At 37.6% G+C, this 11,843-nt stretch overlaps 1 pseudogene across 1 annotated transcript; it reads left to right on the forward strand.

Moving 5' to 3' along the window:
- Positions 1 to 5,819: 5,819 nt before the first annotated feature.
- LOC714047 (transcription factor BTF3 pseudogene) lies at positions 5,820 to 6,721 on the forward strand (annotated as a pseudogene). The gene has a single exon (XR_001444524.3). The product of XR_001444524.3 is annotated as a transcription factor BTF3 pseudogene (transcript).
- The last annotated feature ends 5,122 nt before the right edge of the window (positions 6,722 to 11,843 follow it).

Below are 11,843 nucleotides of genomic sequence, written 5' to 3' on the forward strand. Positions count from 1 at the left end.
GACAGCCTAAATAAGATATGAGAGCAAAGTTATGACATAAAGTTTGAACTCACATTTTAAAGGGATTCAGAGTATAAAAATTTGGAAATCTTGCATCCTGGACTGTGGAAAACTTACTTGTTAAAGAGATTAGTATCACTAAAAGGGAACCAAGTGCTAATATTCAAGACAATGGGGAAAAGGCCACAAAGGCATTTTAGAGGCAGCCCCTCCCATAACAGGCCCAGAGGCCTAGAAGGAAAGAATGATTTGGTTTGGGAGGCCAGGTCCAGAGCACCACTGATCTGTACCACCTCAGGGGGCTGCTTCCCACATCCCAGATGCTTTGCTCCACCAGTGGCTCAATGGGCCCTAGGTAGAGCTCCAGCTGCTGCTTTGGAGAGTTCAAGCTACTGTAAGTCTTGGCAGCCTCCAAGTGGTATTAAGTCTGTAAGTGTATGGCATGCAAGAGTGAAGAAAGCTTGGCAGCTTACACCTAGATTTCAGAGGTTGGTTGAAAAACCTGGGTCACCATACAGAAGCCTGCTTTAGGGTTGGAGCCCTCACAAAGGGGCTCTGCCAGGGCAGTGCCAAAGGGAAATGTGGCATTGGAATCCCCACTCAGAGTTCCCTCTAGGGCACTGCCTAGTGGAGCTGTGGGAAGGCAGCTGCTGCCCTCCACATCCAACAATAGTAATCAGCAGCTTGTCCCTTGAGCCTGGAAAAGCCACAGGCACTAAACTGCAGCCCTTAAGAGCAGCCATGCAGGCTGCACCCTGCAAAGCCACAGATGCAGAGTTTCCCAAGACCTTTGGAGCCCACATGTTACACTAGTGTGCCTTGGATGTAGGACATGGAGTCAAATAAGTGTATTTGGGAGTTTTAACATTTAATGTCTGCCCTGATGAGTTTCAGACTTGCATGAGGTCTGTAGCCCTTTTCTTTTGGCTGATTTCTCCCTTTTAGAATGGGTATGTTTACCCAGCACCTATAGCTCCACTGTGTCTTGGGAGTAAATAACTTGTTTTTGATTTTATAGGATATAGGTGGAAGTAACATGCCTTGAATCTCAGAAAAGACATTCAACTTTGATGTTGGAACAAGTTAAGACTTTGGGGGACTATTGAGAAGACATGATTGTGTTTTGAATGGTAAGAAGAACATGAGATTTTGAGGGGGGGGGGTGCACAGGGCTGGAATTACATAGTTTGGATGCTTGTCCCCTCCAAATCTCATGTTGAAATGTGGGACCTAGTAGGAGATGTTTGGGTCATGGGGGTAGATCCCTCACGAATGGCTTAGAGCCATCCCCTTGGTGATGAGTGAGTTATTGCTCAGTTAGTTCATGCAAGATCTGTTTCTTTAAAAGAGTCTAAGACCTCCCCCTGTTCTATCTTGCTCCCCCTCTCACCATGTGACATGCTACCTCCTAATTTACCTTTGGCAATAAGAAAAATCTCCAAGGCCTCACCAGAACCCAGAACCATGCTTTGTGTACAGACTGAAAGACCATGAGTCAATTAAGCCTCTTTTCTTTATAAGTTATCCAGCCATGGGTGTTTTTTATAACAATGCACAAACAGACTAAAACACTCAGCAAACTTCAAATTGGTTAAATAACATTTTTAAAAAGCACTCCTTGTGTGATAAGAGGAGAAAAGAAACAAGTACTTACATGGTAGTCAAACTGCTGAAAACCAAAGCTATAGAGAATGATTTTAAAAGCAACCAAAGGAAAAGACATGTTATATACAGAGATATATTAATGGGAATAACAAATGACTTCCAGTTTTATTTTTAAAAACAAAGAAAAAAGACAATGGAACAATATATTTAGTGACTTGAAAAGGAAGCTGACAACATGGAATTCTGTATCTGGTAAAATGTCTTCCAAACAAATGAAAAATAAGGTTATGTTTAGATACACAACTTTTGGCAAAATTAGTTGCCAGCAGATTTGCATCAAAAAAAAAATGCTAAAAGTAGTTCCTTGGGCTGAACAGAAATGAATATACCAGATGAAAATCATTGAAACACAAGGAAATGACAAGCAGTAAAAATGGTCAATGTGTGGGTATATATAAAAGACAATTTTTCTTTTCTTAATGTTTTAAAAATCCTTGTACCTCTGGTAGAATTTGGCTGTGAATCCAGAAAGACAATATAATGTCTAAATTTTTTAAAATAATGGTAATGGGGTTTTACTTCAGCATAGAATGTAGAACGCTGCAAAAGAACATCACTGTCATCCTAAAAACAAGAAAAGCCAGTTAATCTACCAAAAAATATATATATATATATCAAACCCATCAGAGACCTCAGGTAATAAGAAAACAAACTAAACTGAATTTCAAAGTGTGACCAGACCCTCTGAAGAGAGGGTGGACCCATGAACCATTTGGCAGAGCACAGGAGGAACTGGTCACTTCCATAAAAGTAAGCAAGAATAAATAAGCTATAACTTTAACAAATTCCTGAAGGCCAAGTATGGGCTAATGGAACAATTTGGAATAACTTAGAGCCTCAGGTAGAAGGTAATTTACTCCTACACACATAGTCTTTTCCATGGTCCTCTACTAGGTACTCATGAGAAAGATATAGGAATGCAAGAGATCAGGATGAGCCATTTCCCCCAGTAGGGGCATCATGTGGGAGGTAATCAGCTACCACCAGGACATGAACAAAAACACTGCTGCTTCTATTTTTCTGAGTGAGGTGTAAATAAAAACTTAGGATACTGGGGAAGAGAAAGCAAACTTTCTTGGTACTACAGCCTTGCTGGAAATCCATTGTTTCTAAGCAGTGGTAAGAATTTTTATCTTCCACCCCAAATCACAAAGTGGCTGCAATGTTGTGTTTCTGGTGCAAAATGGTATCAGGGAATATTCTAACATCTAGCAGCAGCAGCAATTCCCCTTCAAACAGTTCTACAGTGTTGTTGGGGCATTGTTCCTGGACATTCAGCCTTGAATTGGTTCTTTTGATGGCCACTGGTCCTGTGAATGCACCGTTACCCTTTTAAATAAATTATTTTCTGTTTAATTCACCTAGACTCCTTTTTAGTTGCTTGTAGTTAAAAACATTGACAAATGCAGTTAGTTTGAGCAAAGGAAAGCAATTCTAACAGTCAGTGCTACATTAAACAAATTAAGATTGATACTTTTCTGTGTATATGGAAAGTAGGAGTAATCCTGGCTGTCAGAAGGACTATCCTCAGAGGAAACTTACTCTCTATGGAATGAACCAGGAGAAGTTAGGACCAGCATTTAAGGCTTTGTTCCCTGAAGTCCTGCCATCCCTAAGAAGATCAGATAAGTCAATGTGAAGAAATCAGTCTTCCAATCACTCTAGGCTCATGCAGTGAGAAACCTAATGGCTTATTTTTCTTGTTTTAACCGCTATTCCCAGTATGTACTTATACACAGGAACTCAATAGCAAAATTATGCAAAGAGAGAAACAATATCATTTCTGAGAATCTATGAAGCCAAAAGTATCCTATGTATACTGGGTATGTTTTTATTTAAATAATGCGGTGCATGTTTTGGTTTCTCAACTGCAGTCTATTGTAATGGAGTAATTTGACTCCCAGATTATAAGTGATTCTAAAGCACCACTGGAGTGAATACTCCAGCTCTTGCCAATGATAAGGGACAATCATCTTCTGACTAGTGGTTTCTCAAGTCTAGCTGCACATTGTTATATCCTGGGAGAGATTTAAGAAATGCTGAAGCCTGAGTCTCAGCACCAGAAATTCTAATTTATTTGTTCAGAAGTATGGCCTGAGTGTCAAGATCTTTTCCATTTCCACAGGTGTTTCTAACATGAACCAAAGTTCAAAGCATACCTCTAGACCCTGGCTACTCCACAGACCAGCGGTTTGTGGAAGTTGGTTAGTAATTTATCATCTCAGACTCTGGACCTGTACTATAAATCAGAATCTGCCTCTTTAAAAGGTCTCAGATGTACAGATGCTAAATTTTGATACATACTGCCCTAGGCCACTTTACATAGTTTGTGTTGGGACATTCAATAAAACTCCTTAATTGTCATTAGTGAATAAACATCATTTCTTCCTCATGTCCTTTCCTTCTTCCTTCCTCTCTATCCTCTCCCACCCCTTCCAGTGTTTGGAGCACGCTGAACAAATGTTTCTCGTCACACTTCAGGTTAACAACTTATATGCATGAGATTATATTCAAAATCGACATCTTCCCCTGGAAATTAAACATTTCTCAATTAACATGGCTATGGCTTAAGATGCTAAATGTACCATGAAGCATAACTGATACTAATCATGGGGTAGCTTGTGAGGAAAACAATATTGATAGAAAACATTTTGCACAAAAAGGATATTTTACCATGAAACAGAAAAAAAACCAATTTATTATATGCATTATTCTAACTTTATTAAATAGACAATGATATTGTCAACTGCGATTTTTTATAGACTAAAGGTAAAAATAGGCCCTTCTGAATTTTAAAACTACAATGTTTCACAGCAAGAAGACACATCATAACAAATTATTTTACAATAAACTGGGTTGGTTGTTTGGCTTTTTCTGCTTTGTTTCATTAGTTTTTTGTTTGCTTTTATGAAACAAGAAAAAGAAATTAAGAAAGCATAGAAATATATTCTAATTACCTTTATTTTTTCTCATGTTTTAGCATGGATTCTTTCATATTATTTCATAAGACCACAAATACCAAATGAAAGTTTGTTGGATTTTAAAAGTTGGTATTTTAGCTTAGAACATGTGGCATAAAAATCTTCTAAACAGGGAAATTCCTGAACCTTGATAGCCGTTTTTAAATACAAATGTAAGAAGCTCCCTTTACGAGCACAGTTTATCATTCTACCAGATTTAGACTAAACATTCTCTGATCCTTTTCCTGTGTACCCAGAATTTCCTAATATCTGGATTTCTGCCTCCTCTCACTTTGTTGCTTCTGTATTTCCTCATCCCAAGAATGGTCACTTTATTATTATTCCTTCAGTGCCCATCTTTCATGGAAGACGTTAATTTCAGAGAGCAGAAAACAGATCTGGCTGTTCACTGCTACATTTGCAGCCCCAAACACAGTGCCTGCAACATGGCAGGCACTTGATAAATTCATAGTAAGAATTTCTTAATTAACTAAAAATGAGTGATATCTAAGTATGCTTTTATCCACTCAAGTACTAACAAAATTTTTCCCAATCGAAAGAAAAAAAATTATAAAATTAGAAACTCTTTTATAAAATTACTAAATTTCAGTTATAGACTTCTCTTATCAATGTTAGTAAATGGAAATGAAACACCTGCAAAGAAAAAGTCCTGCTGCATTTTTCCAGTTTGACAATTGTGCTACTCAACACAAAAATCCAAAATTTTCCTTCTCACAATCATCTGTGAAAATCATACTTTAACACACATCAAACAGATCGTACCCACAATACAACTTCTACAAATTCCCAGTTTGTATTTCCCACAAGGCTCTTGACACATTCCACACCATTCCATACCGGTCTTTTATATTTTCCTGCGTTATGGCTCCTCCTATCTGAATATACTCTTTTGTGATGCTGAGTGGGAGGATGGTTGCCCTTAATCTTCTGAAGTTCTAGCTGCAAATTCATACTGGGATTCCTTAGGACCTTTCCCCTTTTTTTCCTCATAAGAGATTATTTCTATTCCCTATTTCCCTTTCATAATAAAAATAATCTTTACCTGGCAAGGTGCAAGAATCTAAATTGAATGCTTCTTTGCCCTCATTGACTTAATTGGTCCTCATAATACAAAGCTTAAACTCATCAATAGTATTTTAGAATCCTGCTAAAATGTGTTAGAAACAAAGATTGAGCTGCCATCTTGCGTCCCCGCGTGTGTGCGCCTAATCTCAGCTGGTCCACCCGAGACCCCTTGAGCACCAACCCTAGTCCCCCGCGCGGCCCCTTATTCGCTCCCACAAGATGAAAGAAACAATCATGAACCAGGAAAAACTTGCCAAACTGCAGGCACAAGTGCGCATTGGTGGGAAAGGAACTGCTCGCAGAAAGAAGAAGGTGGTTCATAGAACAGCCACAGCAGATGATAAAAAACTTCAGTTCTCCTTAAAGAAGTTAGGGGTAAACAATATCTCCGGTATTGAAGAGGTGAATATGTTTACAAACCAAGGAACAGTGATCCACTTTAACAACCCTAAAGTTCAGGCATCTCTGGCAGCGAACACTTTCACCATTACAGGCCATGCTGAGACGAAGCAGCTGACAGAAATGCTACCCAGCATCTTAAACCAGCTTGGCGCAGATAGTCTGACTAGTTTAAGGAGACTGGCCGAAGCTCTGCCCAAACAATTTGTGGATGGAAAAGCACTACTTGCTACTGGAGAGGATGATGATGATGAAGTTCCAGATCTGGTGGAGAATTTTGATGAGGCTTCTAAGAATGAGGCAAACTGAATTGAGTCAACTTCTGAAGATAAAACTTGAAGAAGTTACTGGGAGCTGCTATTTTATATTATGACTGCTTTTTAAGAAATTTTTGTTTATGGATCTGATAAAATCTAGATCTCTAATATTTTTAAGCCCAAGCCCCTTGGACACTGTAGCTCTTTTCAGTTTTTGCTTATACACAATTCATTCTTTGCAGCTAATTAAGCCGAAGAAACCTGGGAATCAAGTTTGAAACAAAGGTTAATAAAGTTCTTTGCCTAGTAAAAAAAAAAAAAAAAAAAAGAAAGAAAGAAAAGAAAAGAAACAAAGATTGAAAATCCTCTGAGGAGTTTTTAGACCAGTACAAGAGATTATATTTTCACACAGCCAACTGCTACCCACAAATGCCATTAGACATATAAGTCAAGTCACCACCTTATCCTTAGGGAATATGTTCCAAGACCCTCAAAAGATGATTGAAATGACAGAAAACACCAAACCCTATATACACTATGTTTTTTTTTATACATACATACCTACAATAAAGTTTAATTTATAAATTGCACACAGTAAGAGATTAATAACAACTAATAATACAACCATCTTACCCAGATAGGGTAATACAACTATCTTACCCAGACAGAGGACAGCTTGTGATTCCAAAATGCTACTTAGAATAACACAAAATTTAAAACTTATCAATTGTTTATTTCTGTAATTTTGCATTTAATATTTTTGGACTGCAGTTAACTACGTGTAACTGAGACCTGGCAGCATAACCACGAATAAGGTAGGACTCCTATATTTCAGCAGGTCAAAGGATTCATGTACTCCTCTATTATGGTGATGTAACCATTTCCTCTAGGCACTACTCTGAATTACTATGCGAGTGAAGAATTGCTGCCAAGTATCACAACCCTCCCCCGCCAACAACGGCCTAAACAAATTATATGTTGTGTTTTTTCTCACATCATGAGATGTCCAGAGATAAGTACTTTCTGGTATTAGTTCAGGAGCTCATAGACGTCAGGGATAAAGTCTCTTCATTCCTCTTAATACTTCTCTCAGAGTGGCTTTGTGGCCATAAGATGATGCTCCACATCTGGAACCAATCCATAATGAAGAAAGGCAAAAACATACACCCACAGAATCTGACCCCTTTGCAAGGAGCTTTCCCAGAGGCCTCACTTCTACCTATAAATCATTGTCCACAATTGGGTTACATGGCCATTGTTATTGGCAAAAGGGACTGGAATTTTGTTTTGAATTGAATACACTGCTGCTTCCCTCACCCCAAATATCTGAATTTTCTGAGTATAAAAAGGAAAATGAATATTGAGTAGGCTACGTCATGTCTACATTTTTATTACCTTTTCCCAAAATGCAGTTTCTTTACATGCCACTTCTGCTAAGCCCTCTCATTGGCTCCATTATTCTCTCCTAACAATATCAATGTGTTTGAAGTGTGTGTGTGTGTGTGTGTGTGTGTGTGTATACTCACGTGCACACACACATGCACACATGCACGTGTGAATGAGTTAGCCTCTGGTCCACAGAACACAAAGTATATAATAAATAAAAAAGAAAGAAATTTTGGAGAAGCCTATTTCTTTACAGAAAAGTACACCACTGGTATTTCATCTTTTAAATGTTTATGTGCTATGGAAAGCAAATGATATGCAATATATTCTCTCTCTTTATGTAAGAAAAAAGATGATTTGGACTAATATTTAAAACTTCAAATAACAGACTTCTGATATGAAAACTAAGGCTATTTGAAATTATTAAAGTGTGATACCAGCTAAAAAGTTTAATTTATCTTAGTCTGATTTGATAATCTGATTCTCTGTTTTCTTATACTAAGATATGAAGAACACGTTCACATTCAAAGATAACGAAGCTCTACAATTAGGTCAAAATTTTTAAATCATTGAAGATATCAAAAGAGACAATTTCAAGGAAACCTATTAGTAAGATAAAAATTGTGCCGGGCGCGGTGACTCAAGCCTGTAATCCCAGCACTTTGGGAGGCCGAGACAGGCGGATCACGAGGTCAAGAGATCTAGACCATCGTGGCTAACATGGTGAAACCCCGTCTCTACTAAAAAATACAAAAAACTAGCCAGACGAGGTGGCGGGCGCCTGTAGTCCCAGCTACTCGGGAGGCTGAGGCAGGAGAATGGCGTAAATCCGGGAGGCGGAGCTTGCAGTGAGTTGAGATCCGGCCACTGCACTCCAGCCTGGGCGACAGAGCGAGACTCCCTCTCAAAAAAAAAAAAATTGTTCTGTGAGTTTTTAAGGAATGTTGATTGTACGTCCAAAAAGAAGTATGGAATTAATAAAACTGGAGAAGTGTTAAATATGATGCTTATAATGGATACATTAAATATAGATTAAAAACTTCTTATTGAATAAAAAGTTGTATATCTTGACTTCAAATTGATTTATGTAAATCAATTCTCTAGTAATCATTGTAGTAGGAAGAGGTCTAAAGATCACCCACGCCTCAAAAAAGTTTTTTAAGCCTCCGTTTATTCAATCAAACACTAAACTAGGCTCTGTTTTGAAGGGAGTTTACAGATGTAATTAAAGTTCTAAGTCAGTTCATCTCAATATACAAAGATTATTTAGGAGAGAGAGATAATCTAACCACACGAGCCTGTTAAAAGCAGAAGTAAAAGATAGGAGAGGAGATTGGACAGAATCAAAGCCTGAAAAAGAGTCACCACATCACTACAAGTCTAAAGATGGAAAGTACACATGAGAAAGAATGCAAGCAACCTCTAGGAGCAGAGAGCAGTCCCCAGCTAACAGTCAGCAAAGAAACCAGAACCTCAGTCCTACAGCCACAGGGAACTGATTCTACCCACGACCTTAATGACCTCAGAAGCAGATTCTTCTCCAGATCTTCTAGATAAGAGCCCATCCAACCAATATCTTGATTTCAGCCATAGAGAATCTTAGGCAGAAAGTTTAGCATGCTGGCCTTCTGATCTACAGAACTTTAAGCTAACAAATTTTTGTTGCTTTTAATCATTTTATTTGTGGTAATTTGTTAGAAAGCAATAGAAAACTAATATAGATTTTGGTACCAGGAGTTGGGGAGCTGTCATAACTAATATACAAAATATTGGAATGTCTTTGGAACTAGTCAGTGTTAGAGGCCAAAAGAAGCTTGAGAATAACTTTTTAAGAATCCTGACAGATGAAGCCTAGATTTGCTTTAACAAACTCTTAGTTAAACCATGGATGTTAAACATACTGCTTGAGAAGGCTTAGAATGAAGTAAAGAACATGTTATTGAAAATCAAGGAAAAGGGATCATAATACTCTAGTGGCCAAAAGCTTGACAGAATTTTTTCCTGAATGTATGTAGAAAGCAGAACTTGTAGATGATAAAGTTATTTATTTAGCTGAGGAGGTTTTCAAGCAAGATGTTAAAGGTACTGCCTGGTTTTAACTTGCCTTATGGTAAAATGTAAGAGGAAATAGATAAATTAATGGAAGAACTGTTAAACAAAAAGCAAACAGAATTTGATGATTTGGGAAAATTTCAGCCTATTCTGACAGCACAAGCTACTAAAATTAAGAAACTGCTGTTGAAAGTGGAGCATAGAGAAAAAGTCATTTGTGTGGATAGGCAACGCTTTGATCAAATCTTAGATCAAAAAGAATATTAAGTCACAAGAGATTAAAAATTTGCTTTATAGATCTTCTCAATCAAGTCAAACAGCTTCTAAGAAGCTTAAAGGTGTTGTACCTCAGCCATTTCACCAAAAGCCAAAGATAGAAAAAAGATATCTCGAATTGATTTGTGGACTTGAGATCTGTCTAATGGGGTGAGATATCTATATCAGTAGAAATACTTACAGCATGGGCTAAAGGGAAAAATAGATTACAAAATGAAAGCGGGTTGTTAGACCCCCATGATTCGACTGGCAGAAAGTAGGCCAACAGTGTGGAACCAAGAGCCCAGAGAGAATTTCTGAGAGCCACAGAGAATTATTGGCCACAGACTTTTAAACCTAAGGGAGTCTGCCCAGTGGGATTTCAAAATGTCTTTGGACCCTTGACTCCCTTTTATTTTCAATTTTCTCCTATTTGAACAACCACTTTTACAATTATTATTCTGTTTTTGTCCCACAATTGTGTGATAGGAACACATAAATGTTTATTTAATATTACAGATCCACAAATGGAATGACATTGTGCTCAGGAACCTCATTCATGCTGATTTAGATTATTTCAATGATGATATTTTGAATTTTGAGCTGATGCTATAATGGAATGAGACTTTTGAGGACACTGGAATGGGATGAATGTATTTTACATGTAGAACAGATGCGAATCTTTGCGGGGGCCAAAGGGTAGGCTGTGGTAGACAGAAAAATGGTCCCTCAAAGATGTCCTGTTCTAATGCCCAGAATATATGAATATGATAATATATCACTCCTGTGTTTACACAATGGCATAGCACAGTTGCTGAAGATAGGGACATCATATGGCTTGGCCTAATTTAATCACACAAGCCCTAACATAATCACAAAAGGAGATAACTTTTCTACCTGGTGGTGGAAGGGGATGTCAGAAGAAGGCCTCAGTGTGCTTTTGCTAAATTTGAAGATAGAGCGGGCACGAGCCAAGGAATGTGGGTAACCTCTAATGCTGAGAACAACCTCCAGCCAACTCCTAGCAAGGGAATAGGGACCTCACTCCTACAACCACAAGGAAACGAATTCTGTTAACAACCTAAAGGAGCCTGGAAGTGGATTGCCTCCCACAGCCTCCAGAAAAAAGCCCAGATTAGTCACCCTCTTAATTTCAGCTTTTTGAGACCCTAGGCAGAGTACCCAGCTGAGTCTACCTGGATTTTTAACTTACATAATTGTGTAATAATAAATGAGTGTTGTTTTAAGTCACTAAATTTGTAGCAAATTTCTACACAAAAATAGAAAACTAATATCATGTTAAAAAAAAAAAACAGAAAGCAAAAAACAAAAAGCAAAGACTTTGTCTTCTTTTAGAAAGGCATCAGAAATCATCTCTATGGGAATGCTGTTCATTTTAAATGAAGTAACAGATATGTTTTCTCTGGTCACTCCCTGTGGAAATCATTTATTTGTGAATCTAGAAATAAAAGTAAATCTTAATTATTTTCTTTCAAATTGAAATGCTTAAATCATAAAGCCAAAAATTTAAAATGAATGAACCGAGCTAATAAAGCAAAGAAGGAATTTTGGCTTCTAAAGCTTTCAAATAATTAATTGAACAAAAATTTTTGATCTTCTAGCATGTGCCAGCCTCTATGTGTTATTAGAAGTGTAAAAATAGCCCATGCTAATAGCTGTCCTCAAGAAGTTCAAAAGACCAATGAACAATAATCTTAATAATAATGGGCAGCACTTATTGTGTGCAACTTACATGCTAGATGTTATGCTAAGAATTTATTTG

The sequence above is a fragment of the Macaca mulatta genome, chromosome 4 (genome assembly GCF_049350105.2).
Source record: "Macaca mulatta isolate MMU2019108-1 chromosome 4, T2T-MMU8v2.0, whole genome shotgun sequence".
Classification (NCBI taxonomy): Eukaryota; Metazoa; Chordata; class Mammalia; order Primates; family Cercopithecidae; genus Macaca; species Macaca mulatta.